This window comes from Falco punctatus, assembly GCF_963210335.1.
Source record: "Falco punctatus genome assembly, chromosome: 8".
Lineage (NCBI taxonomy): Eukaryota > Metazoa > Chordata > Aves > Falconiformes > Falconidae > Falco > Falco punctatus.
In genome coordinates this window covers 46177704-46185854 of record NC_137588.1, presented here as the reverse complement: position 1 = coordinate 46185854, position 8151 = coordinate 46177704, and the positions used below count along the sequence as shown (strand labels likewise).

Below are 8151 nucleotides of genomic sequence, written 5' to 3'. Positions count from 1 at the left end.
GAGATGGGAGGAAATGTGCTTTTTCCCTGATGACTTTCCTCCCAGTAATCTTAGCTGCTATTTGTAAAGGCAGCCGATACCGCATCCTCAGACAAAATCTGCTTTTCAAGTGATGATGTCCCTCTTTATAATAAATGCTGCCAACTCCCAGAAGTGATAGCTCACAAACAATCAGTGAGAGGACAACGGGAATGCTCTTTGAGATGCTGTGCAGAATAGATCATCCACTGCACAGCAACAAATCAAGTTTAGGGAGAAAGAATTTGGAAACAAATTACCAGCAAGATATTTCAAGCTGACAGCAATTTGGAGCAACTTAGGTCTGTCTGGTAAGAACTGTATTCCTTTTATTTCCCTGTCAATAGCAGCTACCTTATAAGATTGGTTTCTCGTTGATAATTCTCATCTGGAACAGAAACTCCTGAGAGTACACTTGAGTTGATAACTCTCTCTTTGATCACATTCGGTAGCAATGCTTTTCACCTTGATGACAGGATTTCTCCCTTTGGATGAAGTTTTGATGCCTAAAAAGCCACATGCTTGTGGGATTTCCAGCCTGAGGGCCTTCTGGTGCAGTGTAGGCAGCATGGTCCTGGACTTAGACTCAGGGCTGGAAATGGTAGAGATACAAGCTTGGGGTGGGAGCTGTAGAGATCCAAGCACTAACTTGCTCTGCCTCAGTTTCCCTACTACTACAACAGTACAAAACCTGCTTGTATGTCTGTCTGTCTTCATGGGAGAGATATAATTACCTGCTAGTAATACATTCTCATCAGAAATGCAGAAACATGAAGGATTAAGGCTGCTCCTCAACATCAGCCTGCAGTGTTGAGAGGTGAGGACATCACCTAGATGTCCTAGGTATACCTAGTGTACCTAGAGGAGAGATGTGGAGCTTTGCACGACATGTGCCAGTTAGCAAGAGCACACAGGGAAGGGGATATCAGACATGGTGCAGCCACAGGCTGAACATACGCGCGCAGCCAGGACCAAGCCCTGCCCTTGCTCTGGGTTAACGTAGCAGGTGAAGCTCAGGTGCAGCTTGGCCAAAAGAGACGCTTGGGTGGTGGTGGAAGTCAGGAGTGATTTCTCCAGCATCCTGTTGACATAGCACTGAGGACTCATCTCGTGCTAAATGTGGTGCTAGATGTGTTAATTACAGAGGCAGGTCATTAATGTCTGTCAGTAAGGATGAGAGAGGACGTGGCAGGGAGAAATGTGTTGGGGGTAGAAGGGAATGCAGCAGTGCTGGCATGCCCCGAGCAGGAGGGACATAAAAAGAGTGCGCTAGCCTGTAATTTGCCTGCAATTTCTCCTCGGGAAGCAATGAAAGTTTATGACTAGCCATGGCAATGCTCGTGTATCTCTTCCAGACAGTGGCAGATAAAAATAGGTTGGAATTATACTGAGAAAAAGAGAATTTTAACATTCCTTTGAAAACTCTTTGTGGCCAAGTACTTAGTAAACAGCCAAGTACTGTGGCTGACAGCCGTTTTGGTTGCCCTCAGTTTAGTGCAAGCCAGGCCCTGCTCATCTGCCGAGCAGAGCAATTCAACTAGTCTAATCTCTTGAAATGGAAATGAAAGGATTCTTTTTTTTTTTTTCTTTCTTTCTGGTTCAGCAAAGCCCTAGCTCCCCTTGGAGGTCGAGTCAGCCTCCGGACAGGAGGACTGTTTCCATGTTGTTTTCTGAATTGCCTCACTTGGTGCTTGAGGACAGCTTTTACCTTGCTGAAGCCCCGTGCGATGCTGCTGAGCTTCCAGGGAGCCTGAAAGGGAGTTTGATGCTCCAAGTGTAAGGTCAGGTGCTGTCAGTCTGGGATTTGTTTCCTCCACTGGCTTCTGCTTTATGTCTGGCATTTGGGAATAGTTTACTCATCAGGAAGGAGGGAAGTCTTGATCCGATGATGGTTTAAATTTGTAGCTTAAGTTGTGGTCCTTTAACACCATAAATTAAAATCGCCCATTACTTGTTTTGCACTGCGTCCCTCTGGATAAAGAAAGCAATCTACGATGCCTATTTATTCAAGCGCTGCCTTAGAAACTAAAATCTTCTTGTCTGTTCTCCACGGATATGAAATACTCAGTGATGTAACAGAAGCTCCGTTTAAAATTAAGAATTTTTTTTCCCCAGTGCCCTTGGCTAAGCTTTCCTTCCCTGCACAGACCCACCTCTCAGGGAACCACATTTCAATGGTGCTGTATGCCCTTAGTCTTCACAGCATTTTAGGATCTTTCCAGATGGAAAGTGCCATAGAAATGTAAAACCTTATTAATTAAAGGCTGAAATAGATGCAGTGTGTGGAGGTCAGTGACTCATGCAGTAGGATTCTCAGGCTTCTGCTATGCATTGCCTCAGGGCACTTTTTTGAATGTTCCCTTCTCTGGGGCTATGACAGTTTATTATACAAAGGCTGTGTGAACTAGAGGTGAATGCAAACTACTCTGCTAAGCTGTTCCCTAGTTGGCAAAGCAGCAACCAGTGAACCCACTTCATGCTGACCCTTTTGGGACAGCATAATTTCTCCTCATTACAGTTTCTGCCTGTTTTTTTCAGGATGCCTGTGCTGTAGTGTGTGTGCCTGGGGGGATGCTGCTTGGTGCAAGCAGCCCCTGTGCTGGCATTATGGATTGCTTCTGGGTTTCTCTTTCCCAACGCCCAAGTCTACTCGGCGGTAGAGGATGAGGCAGTGTTTCTGTTAGGATCCAGTGGTTTCCCCAGCGTGAATTGGGGCTTGTTTCTAGTAGACAGTTTTTCTTGGAGAGGGTGGGCAGTGATGGTGAACACAGCAGTTGTAAGCCCCGGAGTGGAGAGCACCCATGGCTGTAGCTCCGGTTGGCATAGCCCGTGCTGGCCTCGGAGGCACTGCAGCATGGACGGGGCAGCAAGGCCTGACCCCTGGGCAGGCAGTGGTGCCAGAAGGAGGCCCAGTGCAGAGGCAGATGTACTGGTAAATCCATTCTCCTCCGGACTGAAGTTCATTTAATTGGGGTGGGTGTTTTGTTTATTCTGCTTCCACATATAGGACATATAGCTTAGGTGGCATAGCTGCAGTTCCACCAAAAGCACCACCTGCAAGTGTTTCCAGCCGACTAACTGCAGTCCTGAGGCATGCATGGCCCCGGGACATTGGGATTTGCTTTCTAGCTGTGCAGATGTTGATTCCTAACTGGATGTTGGGAGACAACCTTACTTTATGTACCTGAGCCCTGAAGAGGAATGGTGATGCCTCCCAGCTGCATGGGAATGCTGAGACCAATACTGGGGAGTCCCCAGGACTTGAAGCCATAGCATGCATGAGATGATGTTTGTGCCAGACCCTCAGTTTTGTCACTTTGCTACGTCGCTGGCTTCACCAGTGCCACTAGTCTTCAGGGGATGCTGCATTTTGGGGTGATCCCCATAGCAAAGCTGACCCAGCTGTGGGGTCCCTACCCTGCTGCTGGCCCCTTACTGGTAGACCAGGGACAGGCACCTCACAGCAGAGGTGACAAGGCTGCACCCTGCAGCTGCTCCTCTGCAGTGAGCGCAGCTGGTGGCACAGTACGGCTGTCCTGGAGCTGTCCTCACTGCACAGCATGGCATCAGCTTGCAGACAGCCTCAACCCTCTGGTACTGGGACCTTGAGACTCTTTTATCGTATTTTTAGTTCTTCCTCTTTCAAATGGTCAACTGCTGTCCTTTCAGCTTCTCCTGCAGCAACTTCCACCTGTTGTTGCACCGCTCTACACTTCTGCTACTCTTCCTCATTCCTTTCACTTCCTTCCCTCTCTCATTCCCTCTTAATTCCCCCATTACCATCTCCTGCCCCCAGCAGTCCTTTCTTTGCTCTCCTCACTTCTGTTTCAACACTTGCTTCTCACAAATAACAAAACTAAACTACTCTTTTAAAAACACACAAAGATCAAACACATGTTTTGAAACATGCACAAATGGACACAGGAAGCAACTACTTCATTTCAGCAACGTCACAGGAAAAGAAAATTCAGTTCCAGGTGAAGCATATAATTTGGACCCCACATATGCTGGGACTAGCAGACAGTGTAGTTACACCAGGTGCTATATGAACAAGACCCTTCCTTGCTTGGCATACAAACCTGCCCCAGGATTTAACAGCAAAAGGGCAGCTTTCCAGCTGTGACTACGCCCAAATGGGTGTCTTCAGGTGGCACCACTCAGGGATCGCCCTTGTGCACACATCTGACTAATGTGAATGTGCTGCCAGGAGTGCGCAATCACCAACCACGTTCTGCTCTGACGTGCTAAACCTTGAATTTCCCTAACAGAGACGAGACTGAAAGCATTTGTTTATTTTACGTACTTAACAACCTACCTGCAGTATCACTGCAACAACCTCTTGTCGCCTCTCCTCTCCTCTGGCTTTCACCTAGCGAAAAAGGGCAAAAGAAATATTTTAATAAACCCAGGAAAATGGGATTACAAAACCACAAACACTGTTAAAAGGAAGATTTGGGGTCAAGCAGAAAACTTCCAGCTCATTTCAGAAAATGGATTAGAATTCAAGCTGGCATACAGCCTGATGCTGTCTTGATGGTATTTACTGGATGGGAAGTGTTAGCTATTGTTCCTGGGTGCTCATCTAAACAACACCCTGCATTTTAGTCTTGTTGACAGAGCCTGGCACCTTGTTCCAGAGAGAGCTGTTAATTAAGAGACAAAGTCCAATCTCAACCTAGCTGGCTCTACTTCTACATAATTTTATTTTTTGTTCGCTGAGTCTTTTAACTTGCGCCACAAACCAACAGAGCTGCCAGCTGATCGACTTTTCCCTCTGCTTTTCAGTGGCACGGTGCAGATGTGTGATTCTCCACAACTCCAGGCCTTCTACCTTTGAGTTTGTAGTTTTAAAAGGTTTGGTTTTTTAAAGAATCTAACATTTTGTCCTGAAAGGATGTGAGATGTGCAGAACTGCTGAATGTGGAAGCCACCACAGGAGGCCAAGACATGATATTAAAAGGAGTAATGAAAGAAAGCAAGCTATTGAAGTGTAAACTCAATTTTACTGAGAGTATGCTACAGATCAGAAATGAGTAGTTTGAATCCTTGGTGCAACTGACACCAAAATATTAATGGTTTGGTACAAGCAGGAAATACAAAGAGCTTTAAACCCCCTGTTTTCTCTGGGTTTCCAGAGAACAGCCTGTTTGCTAGGGCACTGAAGACCCTATATTGTTTTAATAATGTGTATCTCAGTCAGTATCATAATTATGGGTCTCGCTTTCTTTCGATTAACTTCACTCACCGACAAGGTTGGACTCTTGATCCCTATTTTCTTTCTGGATTGTAAAACAACAGCACTTTGTTTCTTTCCTTGTCTTGGATCCTTTTCTTGGATTAAACCTGCAGAAAGGAAAAATGCAATCGAAACCACTGCAAGACACCGTCTGTCTTCCTCCAGGAAGGGCCTGTAGGAGTATGGCAAAACTCGGAAACACGGCTGTGCTCGTGCCATTGAACCAGGGCCTGGAGGAAAGCCACTGTCCTGTGCCATGGTGTACCTCTACCGGGACACTGTCCTGGGGGCCAGCCCAGGGAATCCGCATAGATGCCCATCTCCCCTGGCTAAACGTATTCAATTGGTTTTACAACCCAGTACAAGTGTAAGTTCTGTAAGAGACATCTGTATTAAAAAACGCCTCAAAACACACCACGGAAAATCCCAGTGTGATTTGTCATAGGATAGAAACGGTCAGCCCCAGACAAGGGCCAGCTGAGGCTCCTCAGAAAGCTCTGGAGCAGTGAGGGCTCCCAGACAGCTGTCCCCAGGCCCCGGGCTGGCCCTGTGGGTGCTGTGCCCCCAGGCCACCTGCCCTGCCGAGGGCTCAGCACGCTGCGCCCTGGGATCCCCCCCCATGCCCGTGTTGTTAGAGGCTTCTGCATGCGAACGAGCCTTTTCCTAAAGGCACCGGCTCCGGAGAAAGTTAAGATAATTAGGCTTTGAAAACCGAACACCAATTCACAAAACGCAAGAGGCACCGAGCTGTATTTTTCCAAACGTCTCCAGCCGCCATGCCGCACCGCCCCGCTCCCCGGCGGGACAGGGCCAGGCTGGGACCTGGCACACCGGCCCTGCCCCAGGACAGGCCGCCCGGCGCGGCCCGGGAGCCCGGGGAAGCCGCCCCGTTGGCCTGAGGGACGCGGGCCCGGGCGAGCTCCGGCCGCCCCAGCCCTCACCTGCCGGCGGGCGGCGCCGGGAAGGGCGCGGGGGCGGCGCGGCGGGCGGTGCCGGGAAGAGCGGCCGGGCCGGGCCGGGCAGCGCGGGGCGGGGAGGCGCCGGAAGAGCCCATTTCCTCAGCGGGACGGGAGCGGCGCCGGGAGAGACCGAGACAAAGCGGCCGGGGGCCGGACCGAGGCGGCGGTGAGGCGATCCCCTGCGCCCCGGCGGAGTTGCGGGGTGTTCGGACGGGCCCCGCCGCCCCGTCTGTCCCACTTGGAAACTTTTGTGCGGGGCGGCGGGCCGGGCCCGGCCGGGCGGCGGCTCCCCGTGAGGGGCGGCGGGGGCCGGGGCGGGCGGGGAGCGCGGCGGAGCGGGCGGAGGGGAGCGGGCCGCGCCGCCCGTGGGGCGTGGGCCTGGGCCCGGGCCTGGGCCTGGGCCGGCCGCGCTCGGAGGCCGCGCTGGGCCGGGGTGGCGGGGCGCGGCGGGGAGCAGGCCGTGCTGTGGGTTGTGAGCGCTGTTTCCCGGAGGAAAGGCGCCGGGCCAGCCCGTTCCCGGAGAAGTTTCGGTGGCAGCGGGGCTGTGTGGCGAGGCCCCGCCCCGCGCAGCCGGGCACAGCCCGGCGGGGCCGCCCCGGCGCCGCTCTCCGGCGGTGGGCCCGGGCAGGGCGGCTGCGGGCAGGGCTGCCTGGCGGCACGGAGCCGCTCCTGGCCCCGCCGCCCCCTTTCGTCCCCCCCGAGGGTCTCCCGGCGCGGCTGGACGAGCATCTTCTCTGCCGCCGAGTTGCTGTCCCAGGACACGGAACCCAGCCCCTCGCTGGGAACACCCCTTCGCCTTAGCTTGGCCACGATTTTTGACACCCGCCTCTAATCTGCCAGTAGGCAGCGAGGCGGGAGCTGCTCGTTCGCGGACAAGAAGTTTCGTGCCGTATCTTCCAGCCGAAAAGCAGCGAGAGCGTTCGGCCCCCAGCTGGGGCCCGGCTCGGCCCCTGCCCCCTGCCTGGGCTCGCCGTGCCCGCCGCTTTTCAGGGCTTTATTCGTCGCTCGAGCTGGCTCACACACGTGTGAGCATCTTGCTGGCTGAAAGTTTGAGAAGGAGGCGTGTGGCGCACTCCTGTGCAGCGCAGAAGTGATGTGATGGAGGCGCGCTGCCCTGCCCGCCCGCCCGTGGGCCGCCGGCCCTGCGCTGCCCTGCCCGGGAGGCCGGTGGCCCTGTGGCGGGGGGCAGCGGTCCCTGGCGGGGCTGCGAGCCCCCGCGGGCCGGGCCTCGCTCCGGCTTTCCAGCCCCGACTGGAGGCATGTCTGGGTTGTCTGTATTGAACTAGTCTGGGAGCTCTTTGCTGCTGCTGCTCCCCTTCCCCCCCGCCCCCCCCCCCTTTGTCTTTTGTGTTTTTGAGCTGTGGGTTGTGTGAAAGGTATTCCCGGTGCCTGGGTTGCTCGTTTCCTGCGGTTTTCCTGCGCTGGGAGTGGGGAAGCGGGGGGAGGTGGGAGAGGCTCCGTTGGCTGCGCCCCTGTGCCCATGCGTACCCTCCGTCCTGCCGCCTGCTCAGGCTTCCAGCGCTTCCAAGCCCAGCTGGGGGGGTCAGCTGCCGGGCTGGTCTGTAGGCAGGTTTGTGTTTAAAGGGAGGTGGAAGCCCAGCTTATGTTATGTGCGGCCTTTTAGGCACTGTCTGGTCTGTCTTGGGGCACTAAGGCTGTGTTAAGTGTTTACTAGGACTTGTTTCTCCCTGCCCAATTGAAACTTTTTGTTTGAAAAGGGAGTAATTTTTATGTTGGGTCACTACCTTTTTTATTTACAGACAATCAGTTTTTAAAACATCAGTGAGGTTTTTTTGATGTTTCTCACGAGAAACAGACAAAGGTATGTTAGGTTTTGTGTTAAGAATGCTTTACCCTAACCTTTTCCATAATAAACAACATGCCTTCAGTCTGGTCTTTTTTTCAGCTAGCTCTATTAATAGGCCTCTGCATCAGGGA

General features: G+C 52.8%; 1 protein-coding gene across 1 annotated transcript in view; it reads left to right on the top strand.

The window, feature by feature from the left end:
• The first annotated feature begins 6241 nt into the window (after positions 1-6241).
• CTNNA1 (catenin alpha 1) overlaps positions 6242-8151 on the top strand; it is a 122832-nt gene continuing 120922 nt past the window's right edge. Inside the window, exon 1 of the mRNA XM_080398305.1 lies at positions 6242-6379. The gene's annotated coding sequence lies outside the window, so the exon portion shown is untranslated. The remainder of the gene's footprint in view (positions 6380-8151) is intronic.